Source organism: Emydura macquarii, unplaced genomic scaffold, assembly GCF_026122565.2.
Source record: "Emydura macquarii macquarii isolate MOO-44397 ecotype Brisbane River unplaced genomic scaffold, CSIRO-AGI_Emac_v2 contig_1451, whole genome shotgun sequence".
In the NCBI taxonomy this organism is placed as follows: Eukaryota; Metazoa; Chordata; order Testudines; family Chelidae; genus Emydura; species Emydura macquarii.
The window spans coordinates 23756213-23781222 of record NW_027131588.1 but is presented as its reverse complement, the minus strand read 5'-3'; positions in this window follow the sequence as shown (position 1 = coordinate 23781222).

Below are 25010 nucleotides of genomic sequence, written 5' to 3'. Positions count from 1 at the left end.
TCCGCCCAACACAAAGAAACAAATTCACCACACAAAACAGAGGGGAATACCTTGTCCTACCCCCTCTCTGGGTATGTGTGGCCATGGGCGTAGTTTGAAGGGGGCAGGGGGGCATTGGTCCCCCCCAAACAGAGGCAAGATGTGGGAGGGGCACATGGGGTCACCTAGCCATTGTGCAGGTGAACCTATTGGACCCTGTGAGGGGGCAGGGTCCCAGAGCCTGGGCTCCAGCCTGAGCCTGACCGTCTCTACTGAAATGTTACAGCCCCGCAGGCAGGGCCCTGCAAGCCCGAGGAAGCTGACCTGGGCCAGCCGCAGGCGCTTTATTGCAGTGTAAACCCAGACCCGTGAAAGCACTGAGGTTCCTAACTTCCATTGCAACCAGTGGGAGCCAGTGCCTTGGGGATCTGGGCCATAGCGCCTACCGCAACCGGGCCCTGCCCTCAGCTGAGGCCTCTCGGGGATACTATGCTGTGGCTATAGCATAGCTCAAAGGAGTCAGGAGTGTCCCTGTCCTCGGAGTGGGCTGTCACGGGCGTCGATCCAGCAGCCCGCGGGATCCGGGCGTAAGGGACGCAAAGGGAGCCAGTGCGCTGATGGCTGGCGTGCGCCATGTCTGCTCCACAACTTACTACCACGCTCAGGGCGGGGCGGGGCGGGAGCAAAAGACCAGAAGGGAGGGAGGGAGAGACAGGGAACAATAAGAGGAGAGGGAAGGGAAGGGAAGAGGGGGCAGGGCTAGGCGGGTGAGGCTGGCCCTGGCGTGACTGGGGGGAGATCAGCACAAGCAGCCCGTCAGCGAGGGGCGGACAGGGCTGGAGGAAGCAGAGTGACGTTGTCACGGAGGAGCGCCGGGCAGCGAAAGTCTGGGATGGAGGGAACTTCTGCTCTGCCCCCAGGACCTTCGTTCAGCCTCCCCCGGACACATCGGCTGAAGTGGGGGAGCCACTTGCAGCCTGGGGCCCCAGGAGACATGGCCCCTGCTCTCGTCCTGGTCTGAGGGGGTGAGCAGCTGGGCCTCCAGAACTCCAGGCGCCTGGGGAATGGCTGCACCCCCAGAAACACCGTTCATCTCCCTCCCGCCCTGCCACTGCCCTCCTTGGAGCCTGCCCTAGAATATAGACAGCTGCTTTCTGTTTTCACCCCATGGGCCCATCTTCTGTTTTGCTCTGAATCCGGGTCCAGCCCAGGCTCACTCCTTGGCAGAGAAGCCTCTGCGCGTGTGTGTATGGCTGGGAGACACACGCCTGAGCGGCCTGGGCGCCGTTTCTCTGTTGCTGCGGAGAACAGGACAGTTTTGTTACCATTCCCGCCAGGCGTCTGGCCAGGACCAAGAGGACGTCACTGTGTGCTCTGCAGCAGCACAGACGCGTCTCTGCCCAGCTGCTGTCTGTAAGATTCTCATCGCAGTCAGCCGCCGTGGGATATCTCAGCCCGGTTTCTCCCCCACTCTCTCAGGCTGAGTAAAGCCTTGCTGTCAGGGAGGCTGCTGACAGAGTGAGGCCCTCCTCAGCCTGCGTAAACGGGCACCGAACAATGTCAGCTCCCTGGGAAGGGGGGCGAGGATTTCCTCGAGACCCCGTGCAGAGCTGCTGTGGACAGACCAGGCACGATGATCACAGTGCTAAGCCCAGGAGCTCTGAGCAGGGGGGCTGCTGCAGCCAGATCTGTGGGGTGAGACCCTCCTGGAAGTCAAGGGGGCACTACGACTGATTTTTTTCCCCCTCACTCCCTCCTACACGGAGAAGATCTGGTAAATGGGAGGGCTACACACAGCTCACCCTGGCACCACAATGAAGCCTTACCTGTGGACAGGGGTGGCGTCCAGCAGTTTAGGTCGGGAGACTGGGAGTCGGGGCTTCTAAATGTTACTCTTGGAGCCACCACTGACTTTGGGCCTATTTCTCGGTGAGCCAGATTCTTAGCTGTGTCCCGGATTCAGTGAGGCCGCAAAGGATTGGGCCATGGCGCCCTTACCCTGGGGCCAGTTCTACACCAGGCCCAGCATAGGGTGTATTTAAGAGCAGTCTTGAGGCTGCTCTAATCTAGCTATGCCCCCAGGGCCCTATACCACCTGGGAATAGCCAGAGTACAGAAATGTGCTGGCCAGGCCTGTCTCCTCCCTACTTTCTCTCTACCTTGTGGGCTGCTGGGTGGGATTAGGAAAGACTCCAGGACCAAGGGGCTGGAACAAACAGGGAGAATCTGGCCTGTGATGTGTATTCATCTTATTACATACCCTTAAAGTACCCCAGAGGGCTGTCACAAGAATGAGTTAATTGTTCTGAGATCGCCGGATGAAAGGCCTGACATGAGTGCAAACAATTATTATTTTTCTCCACATGTGAAGAAACACTAGCCCTCAATGGATATTAATTCATGGGCATGTTTCCAAGTGACAGAGGCTGCTTGTAGTTATACATTATACGTAACGTGCTGCATCTCCTTAGCAAGCATTACACACACTAGGTTATAGACACTAACTCAGTCTAATCAGCCATGGCATAAACCATTATCCTGCTGTGACAATTATGGTAGGCTGCGCATAAACTGGTTCTTCCAGACGGTCCTGAAATCCACAGGACGATGAGAAGGGGACATTTTGCACCTGAGTAATTTATGGCCCAACAGAACAAGGCCAAAAAAAAAAAAGGCCAAACCAATTTGAAAACAATAACCCCACCTCTGACATAGCACTTCTCATCACAGACCTTGAAGTGCTTCACAAAGGAGTCAGGATCATCATCTCCATTACACAGCTGGGGAAACTAAGGCACAGAGCAGTGTGGCAAGGCACTTCCTCTATCTCAGAGGGCTCAGCGCTTCTCCTCCTGGCAGTGGGGGCCTGCAGTAAGACAGCCCCACTCTCAACAGTGTTTATTCTCCCACTTGGGATTTATTTCCTTCCGCTCAGCGCCATGGGCTTGGGCTGCTTGGGCCAACCATTGACAGGCCATCAGTACTGCCATGCCTGACCCCTGCTCCGTGTTGTGCTCTGAAGGGGAATGGTTGTGGTAGGAATCATCTTGTTACCCTTACATTTCTTTATTTCTCTGTCTCACCAGGGCTTCAGCAGGTTAATGGGCTAGATCTGCTCCTGCTTCCACTGGTCGTATCTTATAGTCAACTCCGCTACGGCTTCTGTTACTTCATATGCCCCTGCCATCTGGCCAAGAACTTGCTTTTGGCTGTGGGCACCGGCACCATTATCTGATCCCCCATCTGGAATTTCCAAACCTTTGCTCAGCCATTGTGATACCTCCGTTGGGCCTCTCGTGTTCTTTCCATGTCTTCCCACCCTATGGGGGTGACTTGGGCTATTCTGTCCCACATCTGCATCACGTGCTCAATGACGTTCCTCCCCTGGCTAGGCTATTCCTCCGGCCCTCATTGACCATGTGCAAGGCGACCGTAGAGCAGCTGAAAGGGGGAAAACCTGGGCAACCTCTCTTACAGCAAACATCAGGTAGGGTAGCAAGGTATCCCGATTTGTCTGTCCCTGCTTTCAATATCCTGCTCTTCGGTGTCCTGTTAAAGTGTTCGACAAGGCTTTCAGTCTGCGGATGGCAGACTGAGGTTTGCAGGGCCCGTATTTGGAGCATCACACACAGGTCCTTCCTCAATTTTGACAGGAAGGAGGTGCCTTGATCTGTCACAATCTCCTTGGGTATTCCTATCACAGAGAAAATTTGAATGAACTCCTTCACTATCGTCTTGGACATTGTGTATCTCCAGGGGGTACGACTGCTGGGTATCAGGTGGCATAGTCCAGAACAATGAGCACACATTGATGGCCATGGACCAACTTCTCCAGTGGGTCTACCAGTCCTCTCGAACTGAACTTCAGTAATGGATAAAGGTACTAAATGGACCCTTCGGTGAGGCTGTGGGACGTGCAATTGGCATTCCACGTTGGAGGCACAACGGTATTGGATTTCAATATAGACTCCTGGCCAAAAGAACCTCCACAGCATTCTACATAGGATCTTATCCACCCCTAAATGTCCCCGGAAGAAATGACTACGAGCTAGGTCTAATACTGCTTTCTGCTGTTTTCGAGGTACCAGACACGGCTCCGGTTCTTGCGACAGTATTCGGACCATTCTATTCAATAAGTCGCCTTTGATCATGAAGTATGGCCCTGGGACTTTGGTTTTCCCCTCCACCGGGACCACATTCACCTCGATGACTTCTTTTCTAATACTGTGACATAGGGAATCATTGGCTTGTCCTGCCCAAAATTCTTGTATGAGGGATTAATATGTCCAAACTCAAGGGGGCCTCCTTCCATTTCACCCCCCAGGATTGACCTCAATGGAACTGGGTCCAGCCTCAGGTTTGTCAACTATCTGAATTGCCTACCCACCTGCTGGACAAGATCACTTACCTACAAACGCCGCCTTTTGGTTCTGGGCCAAGATTCTGGTTCCCAATCCTTTGTCCGCCCTCCTTTCTTGCCAAGTCTTCAGGGCTTTCCTGAAAGCAGAGAGTAAGTCCTGGTCTAATTCAAAGAAAATTAAAAGAGGGTTATTTGCTGTGGCCGCAGAACCAGTTCCTCCCCTGACTCCTCCACTGGGAGTAGCTTTCCAAATCCAGCAAAGTCTTGGCCTACAAGCACCAGATATAGGAGTTTAGGGACCACTCCTGCTTTCACCTTTGCTGTGTTTCCCTGAACCTCAATTTGTACAGGAATGATTGAGTAGAAATTAACTGCCGGGGTGTCCCCTTCACACCCACTGGCATACAGGACACTGCTGAGCTGGGGGGGGAGACGGGGGACACCAGCTGTCTGTGCCCTAGCTTCTGCCTCAGAATTGGTTGCTTCTGGCTGCTCTGTCTGAACTTAAAGACAGCGTGTGGACACACTCACTCTCCCGCAACACACAATTTGTCCTGGTCTCTCTCTCTCTGTCTCTCACACACACGCTCACCCATTATCACACACTCCCCCCCACTCACACACTTCTGTGGCCTTCTTGTGTGTGTTCTGCAATGGCCGCATGGCTGACAGGGCAGTTGAGAGGCGGCTGTCAGTCTAGTAGGATGCCCATGGAATGACGGGACTCAGAAACCTTCATCCTGTGATGCTGGGCCTGCCCCAGGAGGCCCTGCCAACCCTTCCCAAAGCCCCTTACGTACAGCTGCACAGTGGGACAGCTACCCACAGTGCACTGCTCCCTGTGTCGATGCAAGAGCTGGTGGTGTGAATGCACTCCTCTGACACAACAGCACGGTGAGGACACGCAACGGCGGTTTAACTACAGCGGTGGCTGTACGCCGGCATAACTTGTGTCGGCAAAACTCTACAGTGTGGACAAGGCCTCACTCTGGCTATGTACAGGGCCTAGACCCCTGAGACCCTCATCTCAGGGCTGGTCTACACTGAAAAGGTACATCGACAAAGCTGCGTCTCTCCGGGGTCTGAAAAATCCACACCCCTGAGAGAGGTCGTTCCGCTGACCTCACCCCCAGCGTAGACAGCGCCAGGTCGAGGGAAGAATTCCACGCAGAAATGGTGCTGCTGGAGCATTTTAAATGCAGACGTAGGCTCAGCTGGGGCCTCTAGCTGCACTTGTAACACAAATAACCATAACACGCGAGTGTCCAAGTTTACACATAGCAAGCAATATAAAGAATATGGCCATGGATGAAGCCGACAGCTCTCTGGATTTTGAACAAATGCTCCCCCCACTTTTTTAGTTTAGCCTCCATTTACATCCACTGTTCTACGGCCATTCCATAATGGGAAATAATTCCTCTTCCTCCTCCTCCTCCTTCTCCTCATCAGAATGCTATAAACATGCCTAAAACACTCTCAAACATGACTTTAAGGCAAATGAATCTCGCTCTCTGTGCGTGATCTACCTCACTCAGGAGCATTTCGACTGGTCCTTTGACATCCTGCATATTGCTAAGCAAGCACATGTGCGCTGAGTTCCCTTTCAATCACTTTTCCACAGTCTGCCACTCTGCAGGACACCCAAAGCCCAGAGAAGCTGATTCTGTCTCATAACACGGTCAGAGACGTCACATCTATATCATAGCTAGGGCACTGAGGTTGGTACAATTACAGCACTGACAGCTAGTTGAATTCAATAGGCATTTTTCTTAAAGATTTTTCTCTAAAAGCTGAAACACATTTTTGCAAGACAGGATATTAAATCTCTGGAATAATTTAATTCTTGTATAAAGCCATGTACCTTTAAAATAGCCTTCTCTTTCATTGCAACGCTCCTTACAGTTGCTCTTTGCTTTCTTTTAAGATTAAGTGTTAATCATTTTCAAACAAGCAAGTATACCTCATCTGACTACATACATTTAAGAAAAATGTGTTTCTGCTTTGCAGCTAGAGAGAAGCCAGAAAACATCTGTCTTAAGGTACGGATCCTGGCCAGTATTTTCCAAAGTGACTAGTGATTTTGGGGAGCCTGACAGGAGATACCTCCAAGGGGTCTGATTATCAGAGGGCAGATGCTGTTTTTGTCTGAAAAGCAGGCCTGTTTCCTCACCCCTGGAGGGGTTAAACACCAAACCCAGGTCTTTTTGAGGCCCTTCTCTCAGGGCACGTTTGTTAACTCGAACAAAAACCTCCCAAAATCACACAAAACGCAGCTCTTCCCCTGAAAAGCACAGGCGGTAGGGGCCAGCTGCTTTTCACTCTGCACCCTTCTCTCTCTCTCTGCTCAAGGGTCAGAGACAGGAGCTGTACCTTTGAGTAGCTGGACTTTAAAAATAAACAAGTAAAGAAAGAAAGAAGTCCTGCATTCTGTTCTGCAACATCCTCTAGTTCGTGTTACTGGCCAAACGTGGGGTGTTGTGTTATTGAAAACCTGGGTGCAATTCACCCTGGGCGAAGGGCCAGGAGAAGACCACTGGAGACCCACTCATGGCCTATTCTGAGAGCTGAATGGCGGGGGTATGTGGTCACTAGACCTTGTGCCGGCTCGGCATGGGACGGAATTTTCTCATTAGCAAATCAACATGCGCAGGCAATCCGGTTACAGGTCTGGGAATGAACTGTCATGGGTTGGAATGAAAAGGGCACCGAGCACTCTAAGGTAAAGGTCAAACTTTCTCCATTGTCAATAAACCTGGGCAGGAGGAGGATCTGATGCATTAACTATGAAAATCCAAGCCATGCTGCTATATTTAACCAACTAAAGGGCATTTCTCGCAACGTGGCTGAGATAAAAGCTCCTCTGGCTTCATAAAGGCTCCAACATCAAGTAGAGGGGGCAGAGGGGGAAGTTTTAATCAATGAAGAAGCACTTACAGGGCAAGCACCAGCCAGGGCTGAACTGTAAAACAGAACAAATAAAGCCTCCCAGACGATTGCTCACACCAGACTTACAACCATTTTCAAAGGGAGGCTAGCTAATGGGAATGGGGGCAGGGGGAAATGCCAGCTTATTTTTCAAATGTGCTTTCCGTTAAAACTTTTGAGTTTGGGTAAAAAAAAAAAAAATTGAAAACTGAAAATGAATTAATGTATTTATTTATTATCAAAAATTTTTTTTTTCGAAAACCAACATCTGTTTAACGAAAAATAGGTTTTGAAAACTAAAAAAAAAAAAAAATAGAACAAATAATTTGGTTTTGGGTGTAAAGCATGAAGGATTCTTTCTCCAAGAATCAGGCAGCACAAACAATGCTGGAGAGGTTTATTCACGATACCAGGAAGTCTGATAAATCAGCTTCAACTTCATGATGTTACAGTGGTCAATTATATACCCTTTCTTATTGATTACATAGTACCTTTTAACTTCTTTATCTATGCACTTACAAATACAGACATTGTCCCATCCGGATAGAACAACAGTAATAATGGTCGTTACATACCTGCAGAGACACTTTTAATCACTTTATTTACATCAAGGATGCTAGGGTTACACTCGGTGGGGGGGGGGGGGTAGGGTGGAGGAAGAAGGGGGGGGGTTCCTTACAGATAGGTGGCAGACAGACAGAATTTCTAAAAGCAAATGTGCTGTTCTCATTGGGATTAGAATCACTAAGAGGACATCTGGCTTCCTGAGCCATCAGATGTTTGCACTAACCATTTACATGAGTTTTAATGTACAACTTGTTAGCTGAAAACAGTCTCAAGCCTTACATAGGTTTGAGATTTTCAATGAAAAATCCAAATAACTTTCATCTGAATTTTTTTTTTAAATGTGTTTTTCAAAATTTCCCATTAAAGTTTTTTTGGATTTGTCATTGAAAATCCCAAACCCGAAACAAAACTTTTTTTCTCTTGGTTTTCAAAACCCATTTTTTTGGTTTACATAAATAAATACATTCATTTTCAGTTTTAAAAAATAAAAAATTTTAACTGAAAATTATTTATTTTTAACCCAAACGTTTTAACCAAATTTTGTTTGATGGATTCCCATTTTTCAATGAAAAACTGGAAATCTATTGTTTTGGTAAAAAAAAAAAAAAAATCTATTGTAAAAAATGTTTTGAGAAAAAAAAAAACCAGCCAGCTCTGATGCTTACCTTTGGGTAGAATTTCAAGGAATGGAGGGCAAGAAGCTGATCTGTTTCTTATGGGAAGTTATTGTTAACAAAAGGGGTTAGGACCATTATAATCTTTTGAGATAGAATCAGTTTTTAGAATGGAAAAGAAATTAGAGCCAAGGCTCTCATACTGTAGGCCTGTGGTGGTTACATTTAGAGCTGGGCAAATAATAGATTTTTCCATTTGTTGGCAATTTTGAAAATTGAAAAAAAAAAATTGCTTCGAGTCAGGACAAAAATGAAAACATTTCTACATTTTTGGTAAATTGAAGTTTAAAAAAATTGTTTTGGCTCATATGAAATCTTTATTTCCAAATCAGAACTTCTGGAGTATAGACACAAACACCAGGGGAAATCCGGATCCTCAGCTGACTGCAATGGAGTGAAGCTGATTTGCACCAGTTTAGGATCCGGTCCTGGATCTCCTTCCTCTTCTGAAAATCGGAGGAGAAGACACTGGGGTTTTAGTTGTAGTCTGCAGCTGGAAGGTGACTCCGTCTTCCAGCAATCCCGGAATTTAGGAGAGGCTTAATAGTTAAAGAGCCTTTTCCACATTATTACCAAACCGTATACAGAGCTGTGATTGAGTTATTGCTTGATGATACTACACTTTTATGTGGGTCTCCGTTTAGGCTGATTACTTGCATTGCTTAATTACAAGGTACATCACTGCTTGAGCTGATTTACTGTTTTGATTATAACAGCATTGCGTCATGTGATCTGACTGGTTCTCAAGAGCAATTACACTCAGGCAAATCACTACCAGTCTGGAGTATTGGACTCCTACGGGGAACAAGTTGTGCCTTCATGTTTTTTTCATTTTAATTTTATTCTCCTTCCGGAAGTTGTTGATAAATCAATACATTAATCTTCGATTTCAGCTGGCTGTTCAATGAAGATGAGTTAGGGGGAAATCTGTTTCAACTATCAACTGGAAATGACCAGTTTTGACATGCAAATAACATCTGGGCAACATCACAAATGGGAGGCTGATGGCGTCATGCGCGATTATATGTACACAATGGAAATTAAGCCTGACATTTTCCGTAGGGACTGGTATTTTAGGTGCTCCATAAGGGTGGTCAACATTTTTCATAAAAACATTTTTTAAGCAAAAAATGGTTTTTCCACCAAAACAAAATGATCATTTTGGTCAAAATGTTCTGCTTTTCCCATGAAAATGAACGACTTTCTATTTTTTTAATTAAAAAACAAAAACTTCTATAGGAAACCAATTTTTTTTCCCCAAAGAAAGATTCCTGAAAACAAAAAACAAAACCCATTTTTAAACAAATCTTTTTTATGGAATTTAATTAAAAAAACCCTCACATTTTCCAAAAATAATTGGTATTTTTTTAACAGCTCCAGTGCCAGACTTGACATACTGAAAAGGTGGCCAGATGTTCCGGAAGTACAGAGCACCCACGCTCTGAAAATCAGGGCCCTTTACGGCAGCCCAAGTTGGGTTAAAAAATTAAAGACACTCAGATTCGTTAGTTACTTTTCGAAGCATTGGTCTAGGGTGGAATTTATTTTTACTGAGTGGGCCTGTCAGTCTGTCCAACCACTCGCCAGAATTCCCAGTGGTGAATGGGCATTGGAAAGGAGCCAGCCCAAGGAATACTGAAGTAAAGACCAAAGGAGAAAAACTAAATGATACATAATGACCATTCTGAATAGCTTTCTGCTTTGCCGCATTGTGGACCATTCCCTGCCCTCAGTTATGCCTCATGGGCCAGAGCCTTCTCTGGTGTACATCAGCAGAATGCTATTGGCTCCAGCTGAAGACTGGCCTCAAGTCTTTTCTGGCACATCCCAGGCGTGGTCTCCGATGAGCATGGATCCAAATAGAAACATGTCTGTGTCCAATATTCTTGCGAGGGTTTTGTTGTGGGGGCACGGTGTTTCAGAAAGAGGAATGTCTACCCCTCCATGGCTGCTCAGTTATGTTTAGGGAGCAGGGGAAGTGACACCAAGCTGACGAATCATGGCCTGTTCAGTGCCTACCACTGGACCCATGGACCTGTCAGCTTTTGAAATGGAAAAGTGGAGGTCACAGGGACACAATGAAAGCACGTGAAAATTGCCTTCCTGCGTCTGCATTCTTCTCTGCATACCCCAGCAGCGCCTGAGTAAGGATTAAAATCCACCGAAGCATAGGAGGAAAAACCACGAGAATAATGAACACAGAAGAAAAAGATGTCAGGGCATGCCTGTACTGCCATCACGGGGTGAGAGGGCGCGTGGGCGGACACAGCCGAGCTCGCACTGAACTGGCTAGCGTGGGTATGGAAGCAGTGAAACAATGGCAGCAAACGCTTCAGTGTGGGTTAGCCACACAAGGAATTACCCAGGGTTCTGGAGAGGTGACAGCTAGGTCCATGGAAGACCTTGTAGACCAGGCCTGATGTACATGAAAAGTCTGCAGGATCAGGGCCTTAGATTGTAAGTTCTTTGGGGCAGGGACTGCCTCTTACTCAGACCTGGTCTACATTTAAAAATGAGATCGACCTAGCTACGTTGCTCAAGGCTGTGAAAATGTTGCACCCTGTCTGCCAGAGTTAGGTTGACCTAACTGCTGGTGTAGACATGGCTAGGTCAACAGGATCCTTCCTTCGACCCAGCTGCTGCCTCTCAGAGAGGAGGATTAACTACATTGTTGGGAAAATGCCCTCTGTCCTCACCTGCAGGCTTTGAACCCTGGCCCACGGGAGCAGCCACGTTTCAACCCTCCATTTGGCAGCCGGCTGACAACTGCTGGCCCAGGACTCATGAAGCCCGGTCCTGGTTTGAGACTCTGCCCCTGACGTCCCATTGCCGGAGTCTCAGAGCAGCCGATTGGTCTGCTGGCCTGACTTAAACCAGGAACAGGAACGGGAAGCTGTCTGGACAACTGGATCTGCCCTGCTCTGTACTTTGTACCTTGTGCCTCCTGCTCCCACTCCCTCGGCTTGACCTCCTGGTGTCCGGACCTGGCTTGGCTCCTGACCTTTGACTTGTGGTTCTGATCCCCGGTTCGTCTCCTGCCTCTGACCCCTCCGTACCCTGACCCGGCTGACTCTCAACTCCCGACTGTGGACACCAGCTCTGACCACTAGGTCTGGCTGCCTATAAACTAGACCACAATAAACCTACGGGATTGAGCCTACGAGAATCACAGACCCAGACACACTGGCACCTCCGCCGAACGCATTGGACTTGCCCAACTGGGCCCTCCGTCTCCAGGCAGATAATCAAACCCTGCAAACCCACATCATCCAGCTGATCAGGGAAAATCAGCAGCTGCAAGAGCAGAGGAGGCGGTTCAGTGCTGAGAATGCCATGCTGCGAGCAGTGCCGGCAGTGTCTGGCCCCGAGCAGGGGCCGGCGATACCCTTGCCTGAAAGGTTCGATGGGAACCGCCGGCAGTTCTGGGGCTTCATGAACCAATGTCACCTTCTGTTCCTGATGCACCCCAGAAGCTTTGCCTCTGACCCGAATGTCTTGGTAATCTGCCTGGGCCTGCCCCACTGATGTAAAGCCATCGTCGAACCGGGACACCTTTCTCCAACGGACATCAACCGTCTTCAATGACCCATGTTGGAGGCCTACCTTGGCCTGAGTTGCTTGACCACAGTTTGAGGCCTAGCCCCAGAAGCCTGACTGCTTTTTACAGTTGGCAGGGACCAACGGAGTGCTGAGTAACCGTGTGATATCTCAGTTTCTGTGTCCCACAGCAGATAGAAAGCAGTGTGGGTCTAGCACAACACAGCAAATAGCTTGTTAGTGCACAGTTGTATAGAGACAAAGATGAATAAGGATAAAAGTTGATGCATATTACATTAAGGTGCGTACTTTCCCACCGCCTCTCCCACTACCAGATGTTGTTTTGCTCCAGTTATCATGGTGAGAACATAAATATGTCGTTATTATAGACACTGCAGTAAGTAGAGATTGAAGGACATGGGAACGTCATCCAAGATAAGTGAATGAAAGGAGTATGAAACATATACAGAAGAATATAAAAGGCCCCACTCAGACAAGGAAGCACGCGCCATCACCATCTGGTTCTGCAGGAGATGCTGGTAGCCTGATCACCTAGCAGGGCTCCTGAAGACAGCCGTTCCTGTGTGCAGCCTCTTGGGTGAACACATGACCCCTAGGGTAGTGAGCGTAATATGCTGTAGTTAATTTTTGGCTTTGTATTGAACTACTTATCTAAGAAATCCTTGCACGTTAAACCTTACTGATTTGCAAATCGGGCCCGGGTCTCACTGGAAACTGCACAGCGATCATAGAAAGCGACCCTCAGCAACCCACACCGCGCTCGAAAGGCGGAAGCCATCCTGAGGAGACTCTGGCAGGGGCCAGGCACCGTTTCTTCGCATGCGGCACACTTCCACCACCACAGAGCAGATACCGAGTGGAACGACGCAGCGCAGCTGTACCAGTTCCAGGAGGGCTTGCAGGAAGAAATCAGAGACAAAATGGCCCCCGTAGAGAGGCCCACAGGCCTAGATGGTCTTGTGGACCTTGTCATCCGCAAAGACGATCGGCTGCGAGAATGAAGAGAGGAGAAAATAGGTTCCCCGCAGGCTCTCTACCCGTGTACTGGGACCTCACCTTCTATATCGCCCACTGACTCACACAGGCCATCAGACGCACCAGTGAATCACCCACGATTGGCTGCTGGGCAATTTTACATTTGACCTGAAAACCATTTTCTGTTGTCATTTTCGGTTCTGAGTCTGAGCAAAGGAAGGAATAAGAAAATGTCACATGAGAACCAGAGGTGTCTATGCTTCAAATGCTTAGGGTTCCCGCTGTATTCAGGCCCATTCCAGAACAAAGAAGAGAGATTGCATCCACAGAGTCCATCAAGTCGATGATTATTGTCATGATCTGTATTATTCACTAGGCACCATCTGTGTGCTAAGCACTGCTCAGAATATGCCAGAACATAAAGTCCCTGAGCCAATGTGTATAAAATGTGTAGCGCTGGGTAAGAGAGCTCAGATAGGAGGTGTATAGTTAGTGAGCACATGTCAATATATATGAGTGGAGGTGCTGACAGCAATAGAAGTTTTACCTGAATAGGGACTGGAAGATTTGACCCTCCAACTTCTTTTGAAGAGGAGGAACTGCCCAGAGCGCCTCTGCCTGTTTATTTTCCTTTCCTACCTGCATAGCCCTGATATACCTCAGAAGGCTCATTTTTTCTCTCTCAACTTTAAAATGTGGAATCTTCTTAGTGTTGGTTTTTAAATTGTGCTGTGAGAATTGCAACTCAATCCCTGCAGTGTGTGTTTAAGAGCCTTCTGGAAAGTAGCTAGCCTTTAAACAGTAGTGAAAGCAGTGTTGACAGCTCTCATGATTTTGTGAGTCTCATGATCATTATTGTTTTCCTAAAACCCCAGCTCCTGGAGTCAAGTGACTATGTGATGATTTCAGCCTTCATTTAAAAAAAAAAGTAAATTTCTAGCCCTCGTGGCTGTGGAGAAAGCTTCAAAAAGCAGAATGCAAATAAAAAGTACACCAAAACTATTATTTTTACATAATCTCATGATTTTTAAGGCAATCTTATGATTTTTGGTGAACCTGACTCATGATTTTTGAACATTTGGAGTTAGCAAGTGACTTGAATGTGTCAGTTTCACTCCTGTTTAAAGTCAGTTTCTGGTCTATTATTTGTAGCATGGTAACACCCCTATAGCCCCAGGCAGGTGCAGTATAAACTCATAGTATAAACTGCCCACGTAGGATGTTTCCAAAAGTCAGATGATCTATTCCAAGCTTGGTGAACTGAAAAAAGTAAGTATCTTAAATGATAGAAAGTAATCCAGATTTTTCTACAATCGTTTCAATTGTTGTAGTCAAGAGTAAGAATATATATTAACATTTTAAACCTAGCCAGTGTTCCTTAAGTGACTTGACACGAGATATCAGACCATGTTAGTATTAGTGCTAGTATTAGAAGGGATCTAATATTTATTTAATTTTCTTTCTTTACATAGGAGTTGGAGTCAGTGCTCCTGTCAGCCAATTTCTAAGTTATCTGCAAAAAAAACCCTAGACTTTTCACATGCCTAAATAGCCCCTGGAATCATGGTTAAAGTTGCCCCCCGACCCCAAAATCTGAAATGGCACCCCTGGTGGGGAGTCAGCTCCAGCACCCTGGTTCTTAGAGCCAACCTTGCCCCCAGGGCCAATTATAGCCGCTGCTTGGCAGATCTGAGCCACACCACTGGCAGACGATCATAGAGTCATAGATTTTAAGGCCAGATGGGACCACTGTGACCATCTGCTCTGACCTCCTGCATACCCCAAGCCATACAGAGTGTCACCCAGTATTTTCTGCATGTAGCAAGGAGTTGTGGCCTCCCTCCGAAACTGACAAGGAGGAGCCACCATCCACCCCGGGTGGGTGGAGCCAGGAAGGCCACACCCACCACACCAGAAGCAGAAGGGCGGGACAGGAAGAGGAAGTTTAAAGGATGGCCCCTCCTAGTCCAGCTCAGTTGGGAGACAGCCGCCCGTGGAGAAGGACGTCTCTTGCCTGTTGCTGGAGTGGGAACCCAGAAAGGAGTCCGGCTGCACTGGGGACTCGCCCGACCCACCTGAGCTGCTCAACAATCCAGACACCAAGGAGCTACTGGGGCTACCACTGGTGACTTACCCCGGAGAGGCGGATGACGACCCCTGGGTGCAGGTGCACCCTGAGGGGAGGAAGTAGCCCAGGGATAGCCGACTACAGTCCGGCTTGGCTCCTGCCTGAGCACTGGTCGGCACGTTTCAGCTGGAGCCCTGCTGACCAGTGGTGGAGTGTTCCCCTACTGTTAGCGCCCGGGGTTCACAGAGATAGCTAGCTCCCTGCTGTGAGCCTGCCTACACAGCTGTGTCAACGAGGGGGCCTGGCCTCCCCCACAGACTGAGAAGGAGGGACGGCCATGCACCCGTTGCTATGGGTGTGTACCCTATTTCACTGCTACGTCTGCAGCTGTTGAAGTGCCACCAAACTTTCCCATCCCTTCTTATCCTTCCCTGGGTTGTGCTCTGAGCGGGGTGAAATCTTGTCACGGGTTGAGTTAAAATCTCCTCGAGATTGCTAGGTGTGAACTCTCCCATCAATTAACAGAAGTGTAAGCCTAAGCCCCACCTAAGACAAAAGGTGTGTGAAGTTTGAACCCCACCTGAGAACTTCTGGTTAAGTTTTGTTGTTTTGAGTGTGGGGGCAGGGGAGAAAGCTCTCACAGAAACTGCGGTCAGACAAGAACAAGGCGGCGTGAGATCGGCAGCCTGAAGAAGGAGCTAAAAGCAAGTGGCTGTCCTTGGAAGAAAGCTGGAAGAGGTTTGTGGGTGAAAAGGTGTGCTCCTGCTGCCATGCACGAAAGGCGCTCTTTTCCGATATTGGATTCCTTCTGCCTTCGAAGACGTGGGATTCTGCACCTTCTTTGGAAATAGACAAAACTGCATCAGAGAAATACCTGACTGCCACCAATTCCTGCGCCCAACTGGAACGCCGACTGGGTCTCAAACGCTGACTAGCTTCTAGGCCAAAATGGGGCCGCAGTGCTTTGTATGCAAGTCGTATCTGCTGGCTTTGCGGAATCATTGCAGTGAGCTGTGATCGATGCACAAAATGGAAAAAATCCCCCTTCCGTGTGTGGAAAGAATACAGATCTACTGCTGTGTGATCACTGCTGTACAGTGCTGATTCATGGACCGGCACGTCAGATGTAGCCAGATAATGAAATTCAGCACAACCTATTTCCCACCCTCTCTCAACTTCAATGGAGCTAAGCTAATTTACGCCAGCTGAGGATCTGGCCCATGGTACCCTATCTGCATTTACCAAACATGCATCCCTGTCTCCAGAACCTCTCTTCTATTGCTGACTGAGCCGCATTTTGCAAACAATCCAAATCTCAGTTCATTATGACATTTGTTTCACAGCGATGGAAGAGTAATTAGTTCCTTTCATTCCACGCAAGCCTGTACAGCCTTCCACCTCTTTCCCTCCCTTTCCGCATTCACTAACAGTTACAAATATCTCTAAGCAACATTTTCCAAAAAGCTTTTAAAAAGTTTTTATTGTTCTTCCCCCAACCACTTTCAACAAATTGGACACAATTTTCACCCATCGTGCAATCAGAAAATGCCAGACAGAGCTGATAATAAGCTTTCCACACACTGCTGTGTTACTCCAGTAAGCATTATTTTTTAATTGACTAGAAGTTTTGTATTTATTAGATTTGGAAGGGAGTTCAAATGAGATTTTCTGGTTTATTTCTGCCTGTTAATTATCACATATTGTACTTGCAATGATCTTGCCTATAAGGTTCTGCAGCTGGGAGCACAAATATGCAATTAACTATAGATGGAAGTAGTGTGGTGTTTGTTTGTTTGTATGTTTGTTTTATGAAAGTCTCACCTTTCAAACAAAAAAAGAATAATTACTTGAGATATGTTCTGCTCCTTAGTGAGCTCATTAACTTGAAAAGAACCATTTATTACATAACTGGGATAAATAATAATAATACATGAATGGAAGCTTAGATCACGGCCAAATTAGTCCGGGTTTTGTAAAAGGGAGAACTTTCGCCCATCCCCAATTCGAGGTTTCATAAATCATTATTAAAACAAGTTTTCTGAGCTGTGAACAGAAAATAAAACCTAATTAAAATGAAATCACTGGAAGAATTAAGAGAATTGGCTTTGCACAATAAACTGATGAGCAATGTTTTCATGCAATGGAGACAGAATATTCCAATATTCGCCTCCGATGGTTTATCAACCTATAAATACATCCTTTAATTGATTTTTCCTCCTGTGGCTAAGAATCCTGACTTTTGGGTTTACATTGATCAACAATTTACCAACCCCCCTTCGGGATGATTCCCTTAACATTCAATTATGTGTCAAAGAAAATCCATCTGTAAAATACCGTTCTGCAGTTAACTTTTACATTGTGTGAGCTGGGTTCAGTGAGACCTTGCTGCTTGACAACTGTGACTACATTAAACTTGTTTGTCAAACAAGGCTTAAAGAAACTTTCTTCAGGGCCTGATCCAATGCAGTCAGTGGAGATACTCCACATCAGTCTAATGGGCACTAGATCAAGCCCTTGGTGTGACGCTGGGTGGGGTTTTTCAAGAGTCTGTGGCTAACATTTTCAAAGCCACCAAAGTCTCATTTACAGAGATGATTTGGGCATTTAGGCCCGGATTTTTAAAGGTATTTAGGCATTGATCCACTCAGCGTCGTAATGCCTAACTGATTTAGGGCACAGATGCACTTCAAGATGGCAGTGAAATTCCCGACTCAAGACAAACCTGCACTATCTCTGATGGAGCTAATACCCTAAATATAGAGGGGAGCTGAGGTGGCGCAAATGGCGGGAAGGGGGTTGCTGCCCTCATACATACGTAGCATCTTAGAATGGTTCTTGGGCCAGCTAGCCCCTGTGTTGCCATGGCGACACTATACTTAGTGTGCTAGCTTGATCATAGCTAGCATGGGTATGTCTCCCTGAGCTGGGAATCACGCCACCAGCTTGCTGTGTAAACATACCCTTACGCAGCCACGTCCCATTTTCAAAAGTCAGGATTGTACCTGGGGGACATTTTGTGACCTACAGTTTTGGGGGGGGGAAATCCAGATTTGTTGGCCCCAAAACATTTTGTGATTGGGCACTGGTTTCACCAAAATGTTTGTTTTAAAAACCAAACAAATTCTGAAAATCTCAACATTTCATTTTGCCAGTTTTTAAATTAAATATTTCCATTTTTCAATTCAAATCTATTTTTGTTTTGAAATGTCCTTTCATTCTTTTTTTTTTTTTTTAAAAATCAGAAATGTTTTAAAATGCTGGAAATCTAAAAGAACTATTTTGTTTCAGGTTGAATGAAATGTTTTATTTCACCTGAAATTATTTTTTTTTACTTTTCTATTCATCAAAAATTTTAATTTTTGGTTCAACCCAAAATTAATATTTTTTTCCATTTCTTTTAATTGCTAGTGAACGGAAACATCCATTATCTGCACAGCTGTATTTAGGAGCATAGATCTTGCTGAAGGTCAACGGGACCTAGGCTTTTATGTGCCTAAATCACTTTTGAAAATGGGACTTGTCCTAAGTCGCTTAGGGTAAAATTCTGCAATGTGCCTATGTGATTTAGGAGCCTCTATCCAATTAACTTTGGATAGATGCTAACTCTCCTGCAATTCCCAAAGAGAGCATCTTCTGAAAAGTCAATGGGATGTGTTCTTCTAAATTACTTAGGTGCTTTTGGACATCCCAGCCTGTATTTTGCTGTATTGAGTTGAAAAAACCTGTCTGTCTCCATTCCCATAATTGTTCCACTTCATTATGAGTGCACTCTGCGTAGCACCGTGCCCTTCAATATCTGAACTTCACAGGGCGTAGAGTTTAGGTATGACTCTGTGAACCCGATTCACATCTTGGCTTCTGCAGGTGGGAACCAAGTTACCGAACCCTGGTGGCAGAAAGTCCATCTGGAGGGGCATGGGCACAGCACTGCAAACTGCTTTCAACTCCTGTCCCCACTTAGATTCCCAGAGCCAACTGACGTCACCAACAAAGCTGGAGAGGCAGTGGGGATTGGCTGGGGAAGTGTTGGGTTTCCCTGGCAGCCACCGACCGGGAGGACTTCAATGAAGTGCCAGCTGGAGTATAGAACTTATCAACTACAGCAGGGCAGTAGCAGGGGGTTTAATTAGAGCTTGGGCAGGAAATGCTGTTTATATATAATTAGGTTTGGAAGGCTTAGATTTGTATTGATAAATGTCGGCAAACATCGATTTCACCGCACACGCACAAACTGACAAGAAATATTACCATCCATCAGAACTGAGCTTTACAGATAGGTAAAATAAGAAAAATGTTGTTTGATAACTTTAGGGTGGTTACTGTGTATAGTTTGACATGTGATGTTGACAATTTGTGTTGTATCACTTAAAAAGCTTTAATTTTTTGAATCTCAATGTCTATTGTCATTAAATAATTCTTCTCTGACCCCCTACGTAATATCCTGCAGCTGTGAAAGTTTAAATAAAAGAAAATTGAAAAAAATGCTTAAAAATGAACAATGATATCATCTAACATTTTTAAAAAAAAATCGAACTCTGTCCAGCCAACCTATAATTGGGCAAGAAATGCATTTTTTTTTTCTTGTGAAAATTTTTGCTGGAAAGTTTATTTGAAATTTTGTTGAAAAACCCAAGCCCCAATATTTAAAAATGTTGCTTTTTGGTTGCTAAAAAAACAAAACAAAACAAAATAATCAGATTTCAGTTTTTGAATGAAAAATACCCACAAAATTTCCATTCATTCAAAAATCCATTTTCCACTGAAAAAAAAGCATTGCCATGGAAACTGGTTGGTATATTGTTTACCCACGAAGTAATGTTTGTAAAGTATCATTGACTATACAAGGGGAATAGGCCTTCTGCACATAGGAAAGATGACAAACTCTCTGCCTCTAAGACCTCATGCTCAGATCTTCAAAGGTGTTTTTTGCACCTAAGTCCTAATTTCTATGGACATTAGCTAAATCCCTTTGGCGGTCTGAGCCATACACGCTAACAAGACAAAACACAGACGAGGGAGAGGCTGAAGGGAGAAGTTAAGCCAGCTATCAGTTGGCCCCAAGATATTTTTTAATGGAAACCCCTTTGTCCGTGAATGGCCGAGTTCCCTTCTCTGTGTTCTACAGTAAATGAAGGGAGCAGTGATAGCTGAACCACTAGTCTCAAGTCTCATTAGCTTAGAGGTTCCAACTGAGATCGGAGCCTTGCGTGCACACACACACATAGTGAGTCCATGCCTCAATGATCTGACCGTTCAAACGGGCAGGACAGGCATGTGGGTGTCTGCATGCTTCTCCCTCCTTCTGTGGCTCAATTTGCGCCTTGCAAATGATCTTAAAGCAGTATAACTCCGTGGCCTGCAATGGAGAGGGACATGCACAGCAATGTAGATCTTTGCAATTTCAGGCTTATCTTTGGCCTCTGCTCTCCTCCCGCTCCCACGGGGATACTAGGCCTGTGAGATCAACAGAGTTCTTGGGCTAATCAGTTCTCCTCGGCTTATTTTAACGTGGCGAGGGATCAAAGGGGCCCGAGCAGTTGAGCAGGGAAAAGGGAAGTCAGAGATGTTCTTCACAGTCAACTGGAGCAGAGATAGAACATGGCAAACTGAGAATAACTCCTCTGTTCACCTCGCCTTGCACACAACTGAGATCAGGTTACAGTGAGGCAGGGATTAAATTATCTACCATTTAGCAAAGACATCAGGTGCTAAGGAGCGTCCTGACTGAGGGAGTTCTCCTGTCAGGGTTTAATCAAGCTGCTGCAGACAGGCTGAACATCTGGAGCAAATCAAACTGCACGAGATTGTGACCGCTCTACTCTCCAGCTACTGGCTTGGTGATGAGAACAGCTGTTATTCACTGTGGGCTGGCCATCAAAGGAGCTGGCAGCTAATCAGTCCTGACTTGTGTGATGTCTTTGCATTGCTCTGGGGTAATATCATGGATTCCCTCTTTAGTCTGACAGGGACGCGTCAGGACAATGGAAATTTTCCAGGTCTAGAAGTCAGTAAATTGATAAATATTTAGGTGGACATGATTTAAAAATTAAATTAAGCTAAAAGCTCCCCAGAGATTACGTGAGGGGTTTGGTTTTTTTTTCTCGGAGCAGGGAAAAAACCGACACTCAATCTGAGCTGCCTTTAGAAAGCAACCCTGCAAGGGAGCAAAGATTCGAATCGGCAACCAAGTCTGGCAAACCAAAACAAATAGACACCAGCTGCAAAATTGTCAAAGCTTCGGACACCAGCTGCTCAGAAAGGCTGAATGTTCTAATGAACTGGACCAGACCCGCCCTGGCACAGTGCATAAAGCAGCTCTGGCTAGCTTCAAGAGCTGTCCAGAACCACTGCACTGCAGAGCTGTGGATGATGTGTTTCACTAGCGCAGAATTCCCTTCTTTCAACGCATCAGATGTAAGCCTCAGAGGCCACAGTTTTTAACTCCTGGGTGTTACATTCCTGTCATCTCTCGTGGTTGTGAGGAATTTCGTTCTAGCACACATTAGCTCTCTGCTACCTCTTTGCTCTCGCTAGTTAACGTGGTTTTAAACAGAATTCAAGGACACTTTGTGAGATGTTTTAATGCTCATCAACATGATTTCTTTTTAGTGACCATAACAAGCTTTCAGGCTGAGTTTTGCAAAGATGGTTAGGGGATATGGACTGGAACTGGGCATCTAAACCCCTGAGGCAGTTGTGAAAATCTCATCTTAAAAACCTTATCTAGACAAGACAAAAACCATCTAGGCAAGAATGGTTGATTATGCAGACTTACGGCCCGAAGTCTATTAAAGCCAATGGAAGGACTTTCGCTGAGTTTGCGAGGGTTTGGCTCAAAAGCAACGTAACATGAAAAAACAAATCCTGGCCCTATTAAAGTCAATGGCAAAACTCCTCTTTACTTCACTAGGGCCAGGATTTCATCCTATATATTCAGATTTACCCAACTCTATTGTCTTGGCTATTTAGATACACTATACATCACCTCCTACCTGGCTCTGATTTTCCAAATGAAGTCCCTTTCTAAGGAGGGTGGTCTGGGGATAAGGTGGTAACCTACAACTCAGAAGACTCAGGTTAAAGTCTCTGCTATACCATAAATGTCCTGTGTGACATGGGGCAAGTTACTTAGCCTCTCTTTACCTCAGTTCCCCATTTTACAATGTAGATGATAGCCCTTCACTAAAGATCATGAGGCACTATGGTGATGGGGGGGCTAATAAATAGCTTTGACAGATGAATTGATCTGTACAGCACAAGAGACCTTTATATTCCCCCTAAATTCTTGTTTAGAATGAGAGCCAGTTAAACAATACAGAAAATGGTTTTCATGTCCAGCTATGGTGACATCACCCCGCTCCGCTGTAACTCATGGCAGATTATACCATTTGTTATTTACCAGGATTTGAACTGCTACTGGATTACTAGTGAAAATGTTTGGGAATCCAAAAGCTTCACATATTTTAGCAGGAACAATTCACACCAGAGCTATGATTTACGATATGTTATTTGTTCTTCATAACTGTGTTTAAAAAGAATCAGCCCTCCCATCAAGGAGAAAGAAGTCCCAGCATGTGACTTAAGAGACGTAACAGACACCACAAGGGACTGGCTGAAGACATAGGAATGAAAAACCTACTGGCAGAAATGTGTTCGCAATAACAATTCGGCAGATACTTGCAAACAGAGACATTGATATACATTGTGATTGGTTGGCAAATGATTCACAAATGGAAGAAAGATTTGAATGTATTGGATAATTTAGTCATCTTGAAAAATTGAATCAGTTCTAGTTAGAATCCCTCTATTCCTGGTATTAGCACACTAACCGAATCAAGAGCTGAGAGTTTCAATCACCAAAGGTATACAGACAAACATCTCTATTTAGGACAGCACTAAATCACATGCTTAACTTTAAGAACCTACTTAAGCGCATGCTTGCAGCAAACTGTGGTGAATTGCACAATTCCCATAATTGAAACTGGAGTTGTGTGTTTCAAGGCCTTGCATTGCTTTTAAAAATCGCAGTCTCTCTTTTCATGAATGCATATCTTGTCACTCCCCAGTACAGTTAGGCATTATGTAGTGAAATACCGCACTGCTTTAAAATGTCCCATCCATTCCTTCTAGGTCCGTTTAAGAAGGTGTGCACCTTAATGCTTTGCTATCTATTTCTTTTTCTTTTATTTACTGATTTTAAAAGTACCTGCCATAACTCTCTGCACTACCTATCACATCATGCTGCCCACGAACAGAATTACTTTCCTTTTTTAACTTTGCAGCCAGCAAATATGTACTTAACTTTAACACTCAACAGCCTGAGTGAGGCAGAGTGAAAATAATAAGTACATCACTGGAAGACACATTCCAGTATATTTGGAATAGTTCCAACGTTAATCAATCAACTCAGCTGACACGCCTTTCAGATAGAACCAGGAATATGATCATTTCTATTTTCTAATCGTTCCCTTCTCCCTTTTGGTGTTATCGCTACACAGAAGAGGGAGAATATATGTTACTTTGTTTGAGGAGGCTGGCCCAGATTCTGCAAAGCAGTTAAACATGAAGGTATGTTTAAGCCCATGACTATTCAGCAAAGCACTCAAGCATGACCTTAACTTTTAAGTCAATGGGACTTAAGCACATGCTTCAATGCTGTCCTGAATAGGGATGGACGAAAGCACGTGCTTAGGTGCCTTGCTGAATCAGGGCCACAGTGCAGGATGGCTGAGCAGCAAATGCAGAAGAATGTTTGCTCTCCATGACGATGCTTCTGCTTTCTCTTTGGCTTCTTCAGGTCTTCAGGTGATCCCTCGTCATGTGACCTTCTGGCAGACTGCAGGGACCTGCCCCCTTCCCATTCAGTGTGAGCTGACTGTCCTTCCTCTCATTCTCATGGGACGTTTCAACACTACAATGAATCGGTGCCTCCAATCCTTGGTTCAGATGACACCGTCTCAACCACTGGACTGCAGCTGCCATGTGGAAGCAAGCCCAGATCCTGCGCTACCCCTCCCTGACAGAAGGTCTCTGTGGCTTAGTTTCGCTCTTTCTTATGCCCTTGTCTAAGCACAGAAGCTGGATCTGCTTAACTCATAGGGCTGTGTGACGGGATATGCTGGCCCTTTAAGAATAGAGGGGGATCAGAAGACCCCAGTTCAGGAAGCTGAAACAAGCAAAGGGCCAGGAAATGGGCGTGTAGCGAAAGAGAGGAAGCTGCCCTGGGGAATTTAGTAGTTGGTGGGGGGGAAAGCCCTAGGACACTGTCCCTTTAAGGGCCTGGGATGGGGAGCCCTCTAGTGTAGGTTGGAGGCAGGGCTTCCCTTTCTTCCACCCAATCAGGAGGCACCTCTGGAGGAGGGCAGCATATATACAGCCTTCCGGCTCAAAGCAGGGGAGGTGCTGGGAGGAGAAGCAAGTCTGAGGCTGGAGCTCTAGGCAGAAAGGGCGGCCCTGCGAAGAACAGGCTGGAGCAGGAGAAGAGCTGGGCCTGGGGGCAGACGAGCCCGAGATAAGTGAGAACGGTTGGACTGTATTTCGGGGACATTAAGGACTGTTTGAACCGGGGGCTGGTTCAATGAGCCCACCAAGTTGGTGAGGGCTAGGGAGGAGGGAGCATTGCGAAAGGGTGAGGGGAGTCTTCCCGTCATCGGAGAGAGGCTGAGTTACTCCGGCTTTGCGGAGCCTTTTCATTGTGTCTGGAAAATGATGGCCCCTAACGCAGACTGCTCTGGGAATGTGTTGGGCGGGGAGTTACAAAGCCATTGGGCCCCTGGGACAGGTGCTATCAGCCACTCCCTCATCATTGCTGCAGCTTGGGGAAAGCGGCAGGCCCATCTGAGGGCAATTACACCCCTTCTGGTGTGGAATTGCGAGCACCTGGGTCCCAGATGATTGGAAAAAG